The sequence below is a fragment of the Montipora foliosa genome, chromosome 5 (assembly GCF_036669935.1).
Source record: "Montipora foliosa isolate CH-2021 chromosome 5, ASM3666993v2, whole genome shotgun sequence".
NCBI classification, from domain to species: Eukaryota; Metazoa; Cnidaria; class Anthozoa; order Scleractinia; family Acroporidae; genus Montipora; species Montipora foliosa.
Genome location: NC_090873.1, coordinates 6040293 through 6061190, shown reverse-complemented (window position 1 = coordinate 6061190; position 20898 = coordinate 6040293). Strand labels below are relative to the sequence as shown.

Genomic DNA, 20898 nt, shown 5'->3' with positions numbered 1-20898 from the left:
GGCTTACATGTATATATGGGCATGGAAAATTTGAATTCAATTTATTTCCTGATTCAAATAGGAGTGTCTACTAATCTTGTATTCTGTTAATTGAAGTACTTTTAATCCTTATAGTACAAATTCTGAAAACCACATAGTTGGAATAATAGATTTTTTGTCTATATAAAATGTAGATATGTTGCTTGTATTTTGTTTCTTTTTATGCCAAAAATTATAATTTTTTTCACTTGATTAGTACTGTATGGCAGGCAGTGATATTAAATGTTTACCCTGTAAATATTATTAAAAGGACATAATTTTCTCGTATCATCATTGTGATTTACAAGGCAGTTGTTCTTTCCACCATTTTTAGTCCCTGAATGTAGTTAGTATAGGAAGGCAATATTTATGTGTCTTGAATCTCTTTTGATGGTCTGTTATTGTATGTATATATATATATTATTAAGGGCGTTGCATGTTGAAGTCATGAAATGATTTTTGTTGTGGGTTGTGAGCTGTTGATAAAGGAAGAATGCAATCAAGTTTGTTAATATACATATAATTCTGTGATGACTTTCATTTGTTATTCTCTTGCAGGACTGTTACTGTGACCACCATTGAATGTTTGAGTTTTGTAATGCACACTGTAACTTCAGCAGCATTTGTCTTCGCCATTAAAAAAGTCCCGGGTGTTGAAATTATTGTAAGTATGACATTGCTGTCCTTTCTAATTCCAGCATTTTTTTCGTCCGGGATATTATACAGACAGCGTTGCCGATGTTGTTGGTGTATTGCTCTCTAAATTTTTATTTTTACACCTGCCCCCTCCCGTTTATAGAAATAGGTAATTTTCATGCTCATGTTTTTATTTGGTAAGAATTTAAGCCCGTGATTTGAAATGCAGACTAAGGCTATCTCCCCTCAGTGTTGAAAGTTAACTTGGTCGTGATTGGAGCAGATGTCCGTGAGGGAGGAACTGTTGATAACCGATAAGCCGCGTTTACTATCCAGTACATGATCTGATCTGCTTTCAATCAATTACAATTCCTAAAAATTATGGTGTCTTGTTTTTGTAATGGAATATAAGTTATCCTTTCCCAGTTGTCTTAACTCCGTTGTTTGCGAATATCTTTTGTTTTTAATGGTGTGTTATTCCTTTAAATGGGCTACCAATGAAAGACGTTAAAATTAATTTTGTCCGTTTCCTGGTTTGTATGTGTATTTTCGTTACAGGTTAATTTGGAATGTGGAGAAAATTTTTTGGTACATAATACTAAGTATAAGTGTCAACGAGGGTTTGGCACTGTTTTTGATGTAAATGTATGTGTCAAGTAAGGTTTTGGAGTAGATTTTTCGTTTTTGTAACTAGGAATGAAACAATGTATTTCATTTAAGTTTTATTTTCTTCCTATGAATTTACAATGTAAGTAGTTATTACAAAAGTATTTGATATTAAATATGGTTTATTACATATGTAAAAGTTGTTCTTGACAAGTTAATTAGTTATACTGAAAGAAACATTAACTTACTGATATTTATAAATAAGCGTACATATTAGAAGTGCTGGTTTTTAGATGAAAGTAAAAAAGTGACATCGTAGTTATAAGGACAATTTAAGTACTATTAACTGCTTAAATTGTCCTTATAAGTACGAGAATCACTTCCAGCTATTACCTATATCCTGCACTTCTAATACGTACGTTTTGTTCATTGCTCCCAACTGTTGCTTTCTGTCCCAGTTTTTTTGGGTTTGAATCCCTTGAAGCCGCCTGAAGTTTTCAGGTGTTTATAAGAGACAATTGCTAAAATTGTCCAGATATGTGCATATTGAATGATTATATCTTAAGGTCATTTTGTCACTGATGTAAATAAGCGTACATATTAGAAGTGCTTGTTATATACGAAAATTAAAAGTTATTCTCGCACTTATCACGACAACTTAAGTCAGTTTTATTGGAGACAACTGCTTAAATTGTCCTGATATGTGCAAGGAACACTTCTAACTTTCGTCTATATCCCGCCTACCAAGCCTCATTTTAGAGCAAGAATTCTTTTCAATTCACTGTATGGTATCGAGGCTTGGTAGGCTAATTTGCACGTAGACAAAAGAATTATAAATTGGCCACCATTTATGAATAAGGTCTATTCATTGCTCTTAAGTTAAGTGTATGGCTTTCTATCTGAGTTGGTCCTTTTTTAAAACTGATAGAGATAAGCGTACATATTAGAAGTGCCGTTTATATACAAAAATTTGAAGTTATTCTTGCACTTATCAGGACAATTTAAGTCTGTACAAGACGCAACTGCTTAAATTGTCCTGATATGTGCAAGGAACACTTCCAACTTTCGTCTATATCCCTTACTTCTAATACATACGTTTTATTCATTGCTCCCAACTGTGTTGCTTTCTGTCTCAGTTTGTTGGGGTTTGAATCCCATTGAAGTATTATACCAGAATCGAATGGGTTCGAATCCCGTTCAGGCGTCCCGAATTTCAGTGTGGTTAAGATGAAACTCTGCCAACTTACGAAAGACTCGCTGGAGCAGATTCGGAGCCACTTTAAATTTGTACAAGTACAAGCTCCAAATTCACTTCAGAGAAAGTCGAACATCTTTGCAGAGATGCATCTTTATCACGATAAGGGGTTACCAAGTTCGTTAAAAGTGCACCTAAAGGCAAAATTTTTTGGTTGCCAAGATCATTCTTTCCACCAAAAGCAAATTTCACCTCAAAATATTGCTTTTCATGTGTCGCACAAGCCATGTTAAGTTGGTAAAACTGGCAGTCATATGAACCAATGACCGTGCTGTGAGAGGCTGGGGCGTATTCTTAATTTTACGTCACAAACCGCTTTGCATTCAAGTTTACAAAGAGTGTTTGCATTCCCTATTTTCGAATTCCCCATAATACACTTTGTTAGCCCCCAAAATTTTGCATAAACTATTGTTTTCAAGTGCTCTTGGGGACACTGCATATTCCCAAGAGCATTTGAAAACAATGGTTTATGCAAAATTTGAGGGGCAAACAAAGTGTATTATGGGCAATTCGAAAATAGACAATTTCAAACCATGCTTCTGGCAGCTCGGTCGCGGGTCCAAATGATTGCCTGTTTTGCTAACTTTTCATAACTTGCGTGGCACACAAAAAGCAACATTTTGAGGTACAAATGGCAAAATATGTTTGCTTTTGGTGGAGAGATTGAAATTAGAAACGAAAAATATTTGAGCTTAGGTGCACTTTAGGAGATAGAAGGATTTAAGGTGGCTCAAACAAGTTTCAACATTTGAAAGAAACGTTCTTATTAGAAGGATTGACACTTCAACACTATCACTTAAAAGCAATGTTGTGGTACCATATCAAACAACAATTATTGCTGAAAATGATTCGGTCATTTTTGTGACGTAAGAGGTTACCGTGGCAACAGGAAAGCCCTACGAACACCCCATATTTGGGTTTAAGCTGCTCATATCTCAAAAACGAAGTGGGTGACCCTTCTGAAATGTAATCAGCATGCCAGAATGAAACTTTCTGCAAAGTTTGAAAAAATTCTGTGGAGCACAGTTAGAGCCACCTTAATTGATTGAAAATTAAGGTAGCTCTGAATCCGCTGCATATAATATTTTTTAACTTTGCAGAGAGTTTCATCTTGGCCTGCCGATCACTTTTGTGCAATAAAAAATTGGGGTCACCAAGTTCGTTTTTCAGATATGGGCAACTAAAGCCAAAATATGGGGTGTTTTTGCAAGGCTTACTTGTTGCCATGGTAACTTGTTACGCCACAAAAATGACTGCATCTTGTTCAGCAATAATTGGTGTTTCACACGGTACTATAACATTGCTGTTGTAGTATCAATCCTTCTAATAACAAGTTTTCTTGAAAGTGTTGAAACTGGTTTGAACCACCTTACAGGAAATTTAGGATGATTCCCTTCTTGTTGCGGGAACTTGCGAGGAGTGGCCTTATGTTCAAATCGTACGGGCGGCTAGAAAACGCAACGATATAAAGAAATACAAAATATTCGCACGGGTGCAAGTGGAATTGGTAACACCAGGAAGTGGAGAGGGGTAATTGGGGGTCACGCTTCTCGCGTCGAGTACGCGTGGGAAAGGTTGATGAGATGAGAGCGCATCTCGTGAACCTTGAACCTTTGTTCAAGGGGTCGCTCTTGGGTGAAAGTGTTATGGTCTTAATTCGTCTTGTTTTGCTTTGCTTTCTTGTGGGAGAGTTAATTTTCCTTTAAAATCTTCTCTGCACCTGAAACGAAAGCAAATGAAAAACAACTTGTAAGGTACTATTAGCCAAACACAGGGAACTCTTGATATTTCTTTTCTTTGTGAGTTGGGTGGGGGGGGGGGGGGGGGGAGTATTCTCATGTGCATTTGCATTTTTTCACTAAATGAAGGTGTGGTAACATGATGTTAGGCAAAGATCCCCTGAAGCAGATTCGGAGGCACATAGTTTTTCATATTTGAGTGATAGATCAAAATTTATTTCAGAGCAAATTTTACATCTTCAGAGATATCTCAAACGTTTTATCACTTTTCCAATGAGATGAGGGATTACCGACTTTTCTATGGGAATCTGTGGTGGTAAAAAATACGAGATCTTCCCTTGGATTAAAGGAATAAAGAATTATAAAGCGCCCCCCCCCCCCCCCCCCGGGCCCCTTCCCGCCCAAACTTAGAGACAGTTTTTAAACCGGATCTCTGTCAATCTCGCAAAGACATAACGTTCTATCATCAACACCCAAAATAAAGACCAAATCTTTGAACTGGCTGCCAAATTCCCTTTTAAACGACTACTATAAAATTGCTATGAAGGCCATAGCTATTCCTCATGAGAAGGTTTTGCCTTTTAGTTTAATTATCAACTCTAGTCAAAAAGGATAAAAGGAGGAAAATAAAACGGCGAAAGTGTTAGAATAATACTAGCAAAATGTCTTATAGAAAAGAGAGGAAAGGATAAAGAAAAAAGAAAGGGGATCGAAAATTAATAAAACGCACTCATTAAAATTCACCAATAAGCCGATGACACAACTGTCTTTTAAGGATATTGATTTATATACTTTTTGAGCTTCTGAAACAAATTGAAAGTTGTGCAGACCTTCGGATAAACCACTCCAGTCTAAAACAACTATTTATGGCTTGGTCCTTTACCTGCATTGGAAAGACTCAGTGCTATTTACTGATAAGCCAACTTTCGTCCATGGTGTTGTCTCGAAGAATGAGAAAGTCACAGGCCTACAAAAAAAATTGTTTGAAAAGTTAGACATCAAACTGTTACGATTACAAAATAATTGGTGATGAAGGCATATATCGTTTTAGTATTATACTAAAACAGTGGAGAGCGTTGAAAGCGCGCGTTGATTGGCTACTCAAACTCCGGATCCTTTCGATTCGCGCGGAATTTGCGCCGGAAAATGTTGAAATCTTTGCAGGAATAAACGAGTTAAAATCATCCTTTTGTGCTATATTATCTCAATGTTTATACTAAAGTATTAGCCTCAGATGTTCAGACTAATTATTAACCGCTTTTATAGCAGACGATACTAAAAACTTCACTTAATGTTCGATTTTCCCAAATGGGAAGACGCCTTTATTAACGAATAAAGTCAGTCTCCAAATTAACTGTTGGTCACATTGTTTCTCGTAATCACTACACACTCCAAAAGAGTTCAAATCCGAACAGTATGTACTGTATGAAAAAACAGGAACCCCAAAATGGAGTAAATCTTTATTCTCAAGAAGAAAAATGAAGGAGGGCTTAACAGGGTGAAACGCTCAGCAGCCCATGGAAGTTTCTTCCGCGGAAACCTTACACAGGGGCCGCGGAACACCTTGGGGGTGGCGGGGAAGAGGTTTTGGAGAAAACAACTTGAAGGAAAATAGTCCCCTAAAACCCCTGTTTAAATGCAGTTATCACCATTTTTTAAAACCTTAAGCCTAACTGATAACGTACCCAAGTTCTACCGCGACATAGTAAAACCCCAAAAGACAGTGTTTCTGATCATATCAAGTTATTTCAAACATTCAATTTGTGTGGAACGAAATAAATACGGAGTTTATCGACAAAATGCTAACGATGCACTGATTTGTCAATGAAGGATCGAAACGTTTATTTCATTCAAAGAAGTCTCAAATAAATTCAGTATTGAATGTTTTTTCTGCAATACGGCCTGATTTCGGATCAATGTAATGCCAAAAAAAAAAACAGCTATGATTTAAAATTTAAAAGCTTACTTGCAAAATCATCTCCAGCTCCTTGATCTTCTACTGCAGGTAAAACATAAACAAAACTAAATTTCAACACACCAGAACAACAACTTCCTTTCTTTTTAAGTAACAAAGGAAGTTTAAAGTTTTCCGTCTTTCTCGTTACAAGAGAATTCAAAACGTTCTTTATACAAACAACACTATCTAGATAAAATTGTCCATTTATTCTATACTCATTTGCGATAACGGAATCGTTTCAGTATCAATATAATATTAAATGGCATTTTGAAGTCTCTCTGGGCAAGTAAAATAGGCACACTTTCGGAAATAGAAATCACTTTACGGTCTCGAAAATACCATCACCGGATAGGGAAAATCACTCCTTGTAGTGGTCCTTAAATTGGTCACAGGGGCGACGTCAAAATCCCAATAATAAGGTTAAGTTAATCAAGTAAGTTTCCAGAAAGCGGTCTCCAAAACTTCAAAACTTGTTCTCTTCCAAGACAAACACGTAAGTTAACTTCTAGAGGTCAAAACCGAAGCTCCACGTATAAACCATTTGAAAATTCTTACCGTCGAGTCAATCCTGTCATGAACGTGTTTACCGCTACAAGTTAAAACGCTGGCAAAGAGTGATGTAGATTCACTGGTTTAGCGGGCTTCAAAGAACAGCAAATTATCCGTCCTACAGCACTTCAACTCGTCCCTGCACTGTATGCTCATAAGAACGCCTTGTTACTGCAATGGGAGACGAGAATAGATGTGGATTAAAATATTATCATACGCTGCTCCGGATCAAAAGTATCATTTCAGCACAAACGTGTTAAAAAAGCAAGACACTCTTTTTTATCGGTGCAACCTGTCCCGGAGGTACAAAGGAATTCTTAATTATGCACAAAGACCAAACTCAGGTGCCAAAAAAACAAGATGACTCTTTTGGGAACCAAATGAATGAATTGTACAACAATCGAAATAAGAAAAATTATTTTGCGTACGGTAAGCACTGACCAGAAGAAATACTTCAAGAAATAAACGTTTTCTTCCAAAAGGACCCTTTTTTTGCAATTTGTGATAAAAAAAAGGGATACGTAAAAATGAAAAAGAAGAAAATTTAAAGTGTTTCAAAGTCAGCGCAACGTACGACTATCACACCATGAAAACTAGCAAACGTCCACAATTTTAAAACAATTTAGCCCTGCTCATGTCACAAAAACTATATCCGACTATTTGAACCTATTCAAAAGCATTCATTTCTCGATTCAGTATGAGGGACTTTGTTCCCTTATAAACAACCTAAATTGGAAGCGTTCCAGCGAACTTCAAGATAGGAAACACTAATGTACAAAGGAAGGATAAAAAATAAAAATAAAACAGTGTCGTGAACGAAACGTTTCTTATTTCAAGTCTTTTTTGTCTTCTTAACTTTGAAGGAAAGTCCTGAATTCGATAAATTGTTCAACGCAAGGTTAACTCGACTTTACTTACGCAAATTTGCTTGCATCAAAGGTGAATTGATGTAGGATAATTTAAAACGGAAGGAAGATTTGCTCTCACGAAGGACCAACACTCAACATGGATTACTACTTTACTCACCCACTACTGGACTCCGCAGTCAGACGTAAAGAATGCCAACTGCCTGCTGGCAATCTCGTACCCAGAGTCCTCGGGCTTTTTGGTCAGCGGGTGATTAAACTACTTTTTTGATTCGTCGCTTGCATAACAATGGCAGTCCGACAAACATCTCTCTTTGTTTTTCTACCTTAGAAATATTATAATATATAAATCACAAAAATAATAAAACGACGGGGTTTGCAGTATGTCTTATACCGCACGGCAATTTTCCCACGCTGCTAAAAACTGATTACTGTTGTTTTTGCAAAAGTACCGCGGGAAAACATTACATCAGTCTCTTTGGGGAAAAATCCGCGGAAGAAGCTCTTGTCGAAGCCATTCAGAATTACGGGAAAAAAAATTGTGGTAGAAGAGGACATTGGTGTCGTTTCCACAAAAATATGTCGATCGTGTTGCTTGCACTATGGACTGGACGCTAAAACAGTAGAAAATACGCGAACCGAAAGAGTCAGAAGTTTCATCTTCACACGCTCTTACAGCCAATTATTTCTCCAGTTTCTTATATGGTGTTTAATTAAGGCTAAAATTGTTTCTCGAACACTTTCAACCCGCCATTTCTACTGTTTACTGCTTTCTCTTTTCTGTTTCCGTTTAAACTCAAGCATGCGCAATAAAGCCGGAAACCACGTTTTCTGGGAAAATGGAGTCCATTACACCAGAGTCCTCCGGGCACTCAACCGCTGACCAAAAATGCCGAGGACTCTGGGTACGAGATTGGCCTGGTGGTTTTTTGTAATTTCGGGTCCAGATTACTCGCGGTCCTGCATCCCAAAGTGATATTTTGGCTGCGTGAAGGACTAGGTTAAGAGAGGCAAAACCCCTTGGGGGGGAGGGGGGAACTAATCCCCAAGGCCGGGAGGCACAAATCAAATACGAACGAGGGAACAAGAGAACCCTCGTTTATATTTGAATACCGAATCTATCCATGTGGCCATGGGCTAGTGGGCACCAACACAAAAGGGGGCTGACTTACTTCCGGTTAACAAAGGAAGTAAGAAGAAAAACGATCACGAAACGAGCGACAGGGGTTGGAAATGAGATACTTATTTCCGGTTAACAATGCAAAATGAGTAAGACTTATTCCGGTTTACAACCACCAGAAAGAAAATCAGGTGATAAATTGAATGTTGACCTAAACTAGAATTGCTGTTTGGCTACCTGAATTGAATGTCCACCAAAACCATGTAACGTAGAGGTGAGTCCTTCCTCTGCGCTTCTTTCCTTGTTTGAATGTTTGCTGTTCCATCCCTCTTATGCTCGCTAACTAGTTGAAGACAAATCTGCATTGAAAACAAAAATATTGGTGCCACATTATGAAATAAAACAGTTAAAAGAAAAAAATACTTCTCAGATACTGGTTCCAATGTAGGCGATCTGTGTACGAGAATACTTCACAAAGTGTCACAGTCTTCTCCCCAAATACAACATCACTCGTTTAAAAGAACGCAAAGAATAGACCAATTTCGATATATTAAAATTCAGTCCTAAATGAAAGACATCATCGAGAGGCTCTGGGGAATAAATAAAAGGTTTTGTATGAATTTATTCTCCACAGCGTCGACATGATGCCTTTTGTTTTGGACTGAATTTTAATATAATCGAAATTGGTCTATTGACATCACAAAATGTCCACTATAAACTCCAGTACCGAAGTAACGATAAACAGCTGAACTGGTCTTTGTAATCAAAACAAAACTTAATGTCATTTGATTCCTTGGGTAACATATTTACAATTGTATAAACTAAGCGAATACCAGTAGGTACCCTGAGTTAAAACCCTCATGGGGGGCGTTCCTAAACACAGGAACGGAACGGAACGGAACGGAATATACCGGAATAAACCGGAATATGGCGGAATGACACCGGAATGAGACGGAATGAACAAGAATGGTACCGGAATATACCGAAACGAGCCAGAATGAAACTGAAAAACTTCATTTAAACACGTGACATTGATGAGCCTAAAAAAGGACTCGTTACAAAAATGTACGTGTACACCGGAATGAGGCGGAATGACACACAAATAAAGCGGCATATATCGGCATCGGAATAAACCGGAATATGCCGCAACAAGAAGGAATAACTCTGGAATAAAACCGAATGACACCAGAATGAGAGGGAATAAACAAGAATGGTACCGGAAAATACCGGAACGAGGCTGAATGACAACAGAATAAGGCAGAATAAACCAGAAGGACACCAGAATCAAGCTGATTAGCGTGCACCGAAATGACAAGGAACAAAAAGTAATTTTTATCATTCTAGACTGTGAATGAATAAATGTTGCAGAATAGAGAAACTGACAAAAAAAATTACATGAAGGGGAAGTAACAAGGCTTGGAACGAGTCACGATATGTTCTCAAAATTCTTCATGTAAATATATTATCAACGATCTTTTTTCTGTGCTTCTGACTTCTTTCTTTAAACAAGGAAACACTGCGTTCAGGTTCGATGGCATTATTGCCAACAATCGGGAAGAGAAAAAGAGTCTTCCGGCCGTTTGCGCGAATCTATTTCCGTATATCTCCATCACGTGTGGGTCGTGGGAAGCAGGCAAGCAGCAACAGTAATTAGTTTGTGGTTCGCTGAACTTGATTGTGATTGGTCAATGCACAATTGACCCGTCAGAATAAAATAAAAATGTTCACGGGTTTTCTGACTCGCACAGTGAAAGCCGCCTCCGAGATGCATAGACAAAAACAATTAGAATAACATTCTGTTTCTCTTGCTCCTGTTTCTCTTGCTCCTGTATTTGTATGTATTTGTATCTCTTGCTCCTGTATTTCCTTCCACAAGAAATAATTATTCATTTAGCGACGGATATACCTGTCAAATTTTTCTCATGATCGAAGTGTTCCAAATGTTACAAAAGGCAAAAACACATGCAATGCCCTTAGGGAATCACGTGACACAACAAAAGCTGACTGAAACAACCGAAAGTCAGTCGGCGGTAACTAAAACACCAAATTTGGGCATTTTCAGGTTCATTCCGGTATATTCCGCTTTATTTGGGTGTCATTCCGCCTCATTCCGGCGTCATTCCGGCTCGTTCCGGTATATTCTGCCACCGTTGTTGTTCATTTCGTTTCATTCCGGTGTTATTCCGCCTCATTCCTGCATATTCCGGTATATTCCGTTCCGTTCCTGTCTTTAGTAACGCCCCCCTCATGGGTGGGGTTTAATTAATGGGGACTATTGGTTACACCTGAAGATATTGATTAAAATGTTTTGCTACTCGAGGCACCTGAGTGAAACTGTTTTCGAACGGGAAGCATTTATAAAACGATCATCACAAAAACTTGTAAATTAATTCAAAATGAAAGGAAACTGCTCAATTCACTTTAGTTACGCTTGTCACTGTGCACCCTTCCTCTCCTTTACTCTATAAAATGTATCTGGGCAAGGCAGTGTTCAGCATCCTACTTCCATTTCTGCTGTGAAATGTGTCAAAGACACCCACTAAAGTTTGCCAAACTGACCTTGTTGCTTTCAACAATACTCACGTTATAACTCTTCGTGTATAACGCTACCATTGATTATTTCTTAAGACATTTCCATGCTTGACAACAATCACAGAAGGAAAAGCACTGGCACAGTTGCCAAATGAAACACTAGCTTACTACTGCAAAAATATTTGTACTCATGCACAATGTGTACGTTTTGTTTGTCCGATTAGTCATGGTTCTGATTTTTTTCAAGTAAGGTTTCCTTCACTTTGATGCAATACCGCTATTCAAAGACTAAACATACACAGCAGAGGTCAAGAAAGAATATTGTTTAAGCTAATGACCTTCACCGAATAATGTCATTGGTAAATTTGTTTTGTGTTTGGTTGAATAAGATTAAATTCAAACGGATTTGCCTAGCTACATTGTAGTAAAATCCAAGATGTAACAAGTCATGCAAAAAAGCAAAAAAAAAACCTTCAATGAGGGACTTGTCAGAAATTAGCAGGGGGCTGCAGATTTTCAGTAAGGCAGCATTCAAAAATTTCAAGAGCTTATCTTGCTCAAATGGCAGGAAATATTTTGTTTGGTTTGTATTCATGTTATAACATATTTAAAGCATCCCTTTATGATCACAATGGCTTAATTTCTTGTGACCCTCCCCTTTTTCCACTCTCTATTTTTTTCACGGCCCTCCCTTTCAAAGGGCTCACAAAACTGTGACCCACCCCTCCCCCCCCAATTTTCCACCTCCACTCCTGCTAATTTCTGGCAAGTCATTAAGTGTCCTTGAGTGGCAACTAAAATCCTGTAATTTGAAATTACGACCATTAAAGAACAAGTGTTCTCATCTTTGCAAGCAATAATTCTAGAAAGAGATAGGGTCACCTTGCTTTCTTAAGAGTTTTCCATCCCCCTGATTGTTCACTGAAGGATTATATTTTTGTTGAATTATGAACTGTAGAGTCAGCTACGTCTTAAGTGGTTAAATGCTGAGATGCCTCTTACATGTACCTTAGCATAAGGCCTGCTTGCCCTTTTAACTACCTGCAGCTACAGCTTCCATGCTGCCATATTTCACTTTGGAAACAATGTAAAATGAATACAATTATAAACCAAAATACAAAAAAATACGGGTTTCGAAATTGAAGTCTGGGATACATTAAATATGGGCTTGGAAAATATATCCAAATAATCATTTAACATCAACATCACGGAGTAACAGAGATTAGACATTGATCACAGGGAACTACATTTCTAAGAAAATTGCTTTCCATTTTGTGAATAATCCAATCCCCCAAAGCCATTCCCAAGCCATTATCCGGGGATTAAACCTGGGAGCAAGTTCTCTGTAAAGAATTTATATGGCTCTTGTTGAGCTTTGAAAATGTAGAGCAAGACTAATAAGTCATTGAGCAACAACCCACCTTGGTATTGTTCTGTTCTTGTCCACAGCTCCAAGAAGCTTGCTGTCTTGGTTAATGACCTGACCAGGATAAGCACTCCTAAAAAAATATATTTAGGCACTGGAGATCAGTATACTTCTATCAACCTTGTCCCAACAGACACCAGCGAGAACAACCCCAGGTGTCAGCTTAGAGATGTTTCAATGGATGCCAACAATGCACCTTTAAACCCAGTCCAAGTCCAATTTATCCAACTTAAATCTAAAGCGATAAATCTCAACCTGATGCCTGCGAAATAAATTACACTAAAAGAAAGCTTATTGTCTGCATTGTTCTCAATTGGCACCTACCCTTCACTGAATATTACTTACCGACAAGTTAATTGGGATGGTACAGTGTAAACCACATGGGCAAGTTTGCAGACCATTTGGCCGACAAGACAAAGCCTATTCATGATGAGATGCAAAAAGAAAGCCAGTGGGTCTGGGGAACACCACAAGAGAAAGAAATCAAATCTTGCTTGAAAAGAGCAACCAAGATCTCTGCAGTCTCTCTCCAGTCTACCTTTGGACTGGGTAGTGTCCTTCAAATTTAAGGCAAGATGATCAAAGCTGTCGTCCAGTCGTACATGTATATACAGTATATTATCAAGAGCACTCGCCTACAAATAATGCAGATCAATGCAAATTGAAAAAGAGACCCATGTGTTGACTTTAGTGAGCTAGTGAGCAGTGCAGCGACTACATGTATATCATGGGTAAATTCATCGTTGCAGAAATAGACCACAAGCCACTAGTCCCGCTTCTAACGAAACATCCCCTGACTCAAATAAAATGTTTCCGAATGTGCCACATGCGTTTTCACTTCAAAGAAGTAGTTCATGTGCCTGGAAAAGAAAGAAGTACATGTACATGCATGTGGCAGATGCACTCTCCTGGACCCAGTCAACTTCTCATGAAAATAAGAACACAATAGAAGATGAAGACATAACAATCTACATGGTGTTCTAGATGCTTTGCCAGTATCGGATATCAAATTGACAGACATCAGAGAGGCCCAAGATGAAGACTCTTGGCCAGGTTTAACTCATCACATGCAAGACATGGTGGAGAACTACTGTAATAATAATTCTTTGTGCTAATAACAGAGTGAAAAGATTGGAACCACTCATGCCAATTTCATTCCCCGAGTACCAGTGACAAGTGATTGCAACTGATTATTTCCAACTTGATCCCATCACTTATTTAAGGACGATGCGTACTATTGTTATTGTGCATACATTCTGAACATCTCGAGATACTCTGGTTTCCTATGGTTGATGCTTACCAATACAGTCACTGTGATATTTTTGTGCGGTTTAAAGCTATCTGGAGAAAGACATAGTAGATCTTAGTAAGTACTCTTGGTATCCAAAAAGAAAATTGGGGGTAACCATGCATTTTTGAGAGATAATTAAGCTTCAATTTGAGAAAGAACACCATACATTGCTTTGTATTTTAAAGCTCTTTACAATTAATATTATTCATCAATTATCTTTGAAAAATGCGTGGTTACTCTCAATTTTCTTTTTGGATTTCAATAGTTAACACTTGTTAAGATTTCCTGCATAATCATAAACCGGGGCAAAAATACCTTTGAATTAGTAGGCACCGTCCTTGATGGTGGGTGATTACCCTATTTTTCCTGCTATCTGGAAGCAGCAGCTAGGCGGAAGACGACCAAAATGCTAAGAGGTTATCAGGGCACTCAAAGCAATCTTTGCTAGACATGGCATCCCAGATGAAGTCAGAAGCAACAATGGTCCACATGAAATATGCTTTAGCAAAATTTAACAAATTTGCAAAGGACTGAAGATTCAAACATACACGACAAGTAGTCCTTGGTTCTCACAGTCAAACGGTGAAGCTAAACTAGTAGAAAAAACTCCAAAGCAAATCCTGTACCATGTGGATACTCACCAGCGCAGTTACCCAGGTGATGGAAACCCAACAGATTTACTTTTCACATGATATTGAGAATTTGCATCAAAGAGAATGAGAGAGTAAGGCTATACAATCAAGACATGGGTTCAATTGGTGACAAAGAACTGCCTCACTGAAGCCACTCAAGCTGGCACCCCATGTACTGTACATTGATCAAAGTAGAGGACAACGCACAAGTGGTTACCAGTCTGAGAACAGTCGCAGGTACAGCAAAAATGCCAAGATTCTACATAGTGGAAATGGACGGAGGCACTGATGAAACCATGCATTACAGCAATTCCAGGAAATGAGCCTCGGGTCCCTAAGGCCAGGGAGCCAGTGTCCGCTAACAAGCCAGTCACTTAATATACCTGTGAAATCTCTCCCATCACCAAGTGGGTCCCTAAAGCTGGGGAACCAGTGTCCCCTAACAAGCCAGTCACTACCTGTGAAGTCTCTCCCATCACCTTGCACCTTGCATTTCTTCAAGACCAAAGAGACCGATAAGACTCTCTCTTAAACTTAAAGAGAGTATTGGGCTTGCCTAACTTTATAGTCAACTTTAAACTTTTGGATCCAGTTGGTGTTAGATGTTTTGTCTCAAGCCCCTTGCAGGTTCATGTAGTTTGCCTCCTACCTGAGTTTGTTTCAATTTGTTAGCAATTAACTCTTAAAAAGGGAGACGTTGTGTTATTGAAGTTTGAACTTTATACATAATGATTGTAGTACATGGTAGCAGTTTTAATGAGCATGCACAGTAACAAAAATTAAGAAAGGAGGCTGATAAACATGATTGTCTGTTTGTGTCTTGTGATTGAGTAGATTTCGTTACAACTAGTAATGTTGTTGGCTCTCACAACACTTTATTATACCAAAACTACTCTGTGACCCTTACAAAGGGTAACAGATTCTGACATTACCTTTGTTAGGAAGTTAATTTCGACTGTGTTTGGATATTCCAAGTAAGTTTGGACTTGAACAATTTTACGAATAAACAATTAGGCAAAGTACGTTCCATACTGCACATGTCCAAAAGCAGTTGAACCTGTAAAGAATGGTAAAAAGCAAGAAAATGAAATGAGTAAAGTGGAACAAAATAAATAGGAAGCTTGATTTCTACAAAGTAGCACATTAAAACACCTTGCACTACCTTTGGTGGCCAACTTGAAAGCATATGCTACTTTGGCCACCCCACACATCTCTTACTGTATTTACGGTAACAGTACTGTAATTTACTTAAGGACCTTAAGCTACACTTAATTATTCAATAGAACCTTAGATTTTGATTCAGAACTTTTTATTAACAACAATAACCAGTGTGAAATAAAATGAACCATACAAATAGAACAAGGCCTCGATAGCCTTGTCCCATGTAACAGCACCATTCAACAGTTCAACTGAATAAAAAAATTCTCCGTTTTAGGGCAGTGCCTTGCAAGCATCTGTTCCGTGCACCCCTGCCCCACTGGGTGCATTTTTTTTTGCTTTCCTGTTGTCTTCGTGAATATATTTATATACATTTTTTTCTTGTTAATGTAAAAGATATACGAGTTCCTATACCCAATAAAGCTGTGAAAAAAAAATTAATTATGATAATGATCTAATGATAATGAACTCTATTAATATGAAGCGCTTAGTTTTCTATCCATATGAACCATGTGAGCGTTAGCCCTACTAATGGAAATGGGCCCACACAAAGAACATACAAAAACTCTGACCAGGGTGGGGATTGAACCCACGACCTTCGGGTTAGATCAATGCTGCTCCACCGACCGAGCTACATGTGTACAAGATCAGACGGGAGCAGGTCGTGGGAATTTACATTGTAAAATGTCAATGTCACAGCAATGAAAATGTACCTGAACTTGTAGCTCAGTCAGTAGAGCAGCGTTGGGTTCAAGTCCCACCCTGATCAGAGTTTTTCTCTGTCTTTGTGTGGGCCCACTTCCATTAGTAGGGCTAACGCTCACATGGTTCATATTGGGTAGAAAACTAGCACTTCACATTACCCTCTAATAGTTGAGTCTGTTGAAATATAAGTGCACACGGCTAACGTTTTTTTGTACATATTCATTGCCGTAACATTGAAATCTTAAATTCCCATGACCTGCTCCCGTCTGACCTTGTAGCTCAGTCAGTAGGAGTGGTAGAAGTGGGATTTTTCTCTGTCTAACACTAGACGATTTTACTTGTCAATAACAACAGTCCAGGGTGGTTCATGTGTCAAAGGCTTCAGGAACTGGTTCCCCCCCCCCCCCCCCCTTCAAAAACCAGCCTATGATTTGATATAATTAAACCCATTGACACTTGAACTGCCCTGGGCCACCCCCACTGATGAGTAAAATCGTCTGGCATTAGACAGAGTAAAATCTGTTAAGTCCCACTCCTAGGAGTCAATGGGTTTATAAATGGGGACATTTAAATGCATTTAACCCAGTTTTTGAGTGGATGTTAACCACTAGTGTTTCTAGGCCTTCCTGTTCTTTTTCAGCATTTAACCCATTGACACCTAGGAGTGGGACTAATAACAGATTTTACTCTGTCTAATGCCAGACGATTTTACTCATCAGTGGGGGTGGCCCAGGGCAGTTCAGGTGTCAATGGGTTTAATTATATCAAATCATAGGCTGGTTTTTGAGGAGGGAGGGGGGGGGGGGGGGGAAACCAGTACCTGAAGCAGGTACTAGTGTTTCTAGGCCTTCCTCTTCTTTTTCAGCTCTAGATGTTGAGAAACGTCTATTAAAAGGAATAATATTACGTTATTCTCTTATGAGGATGCCCAGGTTCTATCTTCAATCTTTCTGTGACCTAAAGTCAAAGATGGCTCTCACAGGGTTACATGTAAAAAGCGGCTGGTATTTTTTTTACAGGTCACACATTGAAGGTCATTGTTTTACTAATACAGGAAGTATCCTAAACATTGTTAAGAGCTTACATGTAACCATGTAACATGTAACAGCGTAACATGTAACCTTAGGTCCAAAAACTTTTTTGTTTAGGCCTAATTAGGCCTAAGGTTAGCCTTTATGCTAGTCTGCTGAGCCTGCTCGCAGGCTATCTTTATGCATGTTAAGGGTACATTTTGTATTGGTAAAACAGTGACCTGTAAAAAATACATGTACCAGCTCCGAAAAAAAAAAGGTGGTGTTGACTCATGAATTCAAAAGGTGGTCCCAAGCTGGTGAACTTTGAATTGAATTCTTATCCCAAGGGCTGGGGAAGTTTGACTCCAAATTGTTGTTTCTGATCAAAGTACCCATCTCATCTCGTCGATAGCTGCCGTAGTTACTAAAACAAGGAATGACCTACTACAATGATCTACTACAATGAACTACATGTATGTACGACGACCTACATACAGTGACCTACAATGACCTACAATTTGAGCTAAAATAAACTAACGACCTGTAATGAGCTAAAATAAAAGATAATTTGCAGCTCCAAGGGCATTGCAGCATGTTTGCAGTACAAAGGTTAAAAACATTACACTCTGCTCTTTGAGCCAATGAAAACCTCGTTGCTGAGCAAGTTGAAATTTTTCATTGTGCACTCTGAACCAAAGAAAACCTTGTCTTCTCTTCATTTTTTCCTGCTCTAATTAAGATTTTATCGTTGCTAAGCAAAGCCTTGATATTTGTACATTTTCATTTTAGCTTTAAAACAAAGGAAAACCATGCAAGGGTCTTTTTGCAGTTTGTTTCTGCCTTCAAGGCCTTGTGCGTAATTTCTGTCGTCATTTGGGCTAACGCATTGCGTGACAATGCACAATGGATGTTTTCTGCTCACCAAACTCTTCACCCTGATCCTATTGTCTTTCTCTTTGATTTTCAGCCATTTAAGTAAGCCATGATGGCTCATTGTAGCTCATTGTGGGTCATTGTACAGTAGATCAGTGTAGGTCATTGTGGCTCATTGCACATGTATGCCATTGTAGGACTCTCATTGTAGCTCATTGTAGCTCATTGTGGGTCATTGCGGATCACTGTAGGTCATTGTAGCTCATTGTATGCCATTGTAGGACTCTCATTGTAGCTCGTTGTAGGTCATTAGCTAATTTTAGCTTGTAATGTACCTCGTTGTAGGTTATGGTAGTTCATTGTAGGTCTTTGTAGATCACTGTAAGTCATTGTAGGTCATTGTAGATCACTGTAGGTCAATCCTTGTTTTCGTAAGTACAACGAGATACATGTACTGTAGCTGCGTAACAACTGAATATTTGACTTACCGGTTGTCTCGATAGAACTCGTGTCGGCGGCGAAATCTCAACCGTTACGTTCAGAAAACTTAACAGACTAAGGCTTAGGATCGGGAGCAAGGTATATTAATCACATATTGCCACTTCCTCCGCTGTGGACGGGAGTGCTTCGAAAAAGAAAAAGACCTCGTTCCGCCATTTTGTTCGGTTCAAGAAAGCCTGGGGCGAGTTTATAAACCCGCGGGAGAATGAAACGAACAAATAAAACCGGCGGCGGGAAATTCTGTCTTTTTCGAAGCAGCGTGGTCCACACGTGGTCCACAACAACGAAGGAAGAAGCAGTATGTGATTATTATATTAGGACTAGCTCCGTGAGCGGGCAAAATCCCGCGCTATGACCGGCAACCCGAGAGGGTTAGATGGAGCTCCGCTCGGGATTTCTCGCTTAGTCTCGCAAGATCAAAGGTCATTTTTTGGCTTTCATCCCATGAAATAAATCATTTATTGACCAGCTTATTCAGTCAAGATGTCTGGATATTGGCCTCGTTCTTTTTCGCGTGTTTATGGATCTCGACACGCATAAACACGCAAAGAAACAACTTGGCCAATATCCCGGGGAGGGGGGGAGGGTTACTCCCTCATATGGGCTATACATGTATAGGTATGTGCGGCCCCAAAGGGTATCGTTTTTCAGCCGTTTTGGTCATAAAGAGGGTATCAATTTTTGCACTCTAGTCTTGATTTCGTTTCTTTAGAAGACGCTACTTCTTCATCATGCTCCCCTCCTTCCATCCGCGCTTTGCTTTCCTTTCCTCCCTTTTCCAGGCTAGACAAGACAGCAACAAAAGCCCTTCATACGGCAACTGTGTAAGTGCCTCATCGGCTTGTCACGCGCTCCGGTCACGCCCCGGGCTCCAGTGGTTTTTAAATTGAATTTGGCCAGACACTATAAACTGAAGCAGCCAGTAAATGATCTGAGGAAATGCAGTGAAATATTTTATTACCGAACATTGTGTTACAGTCAAATCGAGAATAAAATAGTTTTTTTAAAGTATAATGCTTTAACGTACATGTCAACCCGGGCATCTTAACAATCGAATCACCGGAAAGCCGCTGCAAGGAGGTTTATTATGACAACTTGAGCAGATCGTGGGATCCTATTACATGCCCGGGATTACTTAATGACACCAAGAGCTTAAATTTCTGTGGTACGTTTCTTCGCTTCGCCTGGAGCAAGCAGCAATTCCAGAGATACTGGCCTGTTAATCTCCCTCCACCTTTTTGATCATCGAACGGTTTTCCTGTAACAATGCAGTGAGGTAGGAAACAATTAATGTACTTGTAAGATCTGAGATTTTACAAAAATATTCAGCAAGATGACACCCTGCGGAAAACATGTGTGATAGAAGAAGTGTACGGGAAGGAAGGTTTACATACCATTTTGAGTTACTCAGTTGTCTCGCTAGAAGCCAAAGAGGGGCCACAAGTTCTCGTTGCAGGTCTTAAACAGGGTGTTCATAAATAGTAAACAAATTCCTAGTTTCTAAAGAAACTGTGGTGTTGCGTCAGTGGGAGAGTGAAACAGGAGATTTGGTTTTATCGAACGTGTTGATAAAGGTCGAATTACCACCGTGAACGATTTGGAAAGCTGACGTTTCGAGCGTTAGCCCTTCGTCAGAGCGAATAGAGGAATTGTGGGTGTTGATGGTTTTTGTGCAGGTGTGGAAGAGCTTTGCCATTGGTGGAAATTTGGTAACATAGATTTGTAAATAAATTAATGTAATAAGAGGCTTTCATTGATTCCGTGAGAATAGAGTGTATCTGAACGAACTGAACAACCAAATCATCAAATGTCGCTCCCAGCTTTCCATTGTATGTCCTTCAGTCTTACTACGATCTATTTGCACCAAAATCCAGACTCTCAACTCCAGACTCTCCAACCACTTAGAACAAACTAAGAACAGCAAGCTAGAAAAACTCACGAATCCTCAAGAAAACGGAGCAACACCTCTCGAAAACCAAAACACTGTAGTCACAATTTCAGAAAATCTTCCTCTGTCGGAC

The 20898-nt window shown here is 39.0% G+C and overlaps 2 long non-coding RNA genes across 15 annotated transcripts in view; one reads left to right on the top strand and one right to left on the bottom strand.

Annotated features, from left to right (window-relative positions):
* LOC138003475 (uncharacterized) overlaps positions 1-14116 on the top strand; it is a 33804-nt gene extending 19688 nt beyond the window's left edge. For 7 of the 9 annotated variants that reach the window (XR_011123577.1, XR_011123574.1, XR_011123572.1 and 4 more), the window contains one exon: positions 577-1459. This is a non-coding gene — a long non-coding RNA (uncharacterized lncRNA). Of the gene's footprint in view, positions 1-576; positions 1460-12727 lie in introns of those variants that run through there. The other 2 variants (XR_011123579.1, XR_011123573.1) reach the window with 2 other exon arrangements.
* LOC138003474 (uncharacterized) lies at positions 3082-19023 on the bottom strand. Of its 6 annotated transcripts, none has more exons than XR_011123566.1 (10): positions 18865-19023; positions 15560-15684; positions 12700-12777; positions 12287-12352; positions 8984-9105; positions 7787-7948; positions 6767-6931; positions 6221-6253; positions 5138-5221; positions 3082-4235 (listed from the first exon to the last, which is right to left on the bottom strand). It is a non-coding gene; the product is annotated as an uncharacterized lncRNA (long non-coding RNA). The 6 variants fall into 6 exon arrangements; XR_011123565.1 differs by having other exon boundaries at positions 3083-4235; positions 7787-7952; XR_011123568.1 differs by lacking the exon at positions 7787-7948.
* Positions 19024-20898: the final 1875 nt, after the last annotated feature.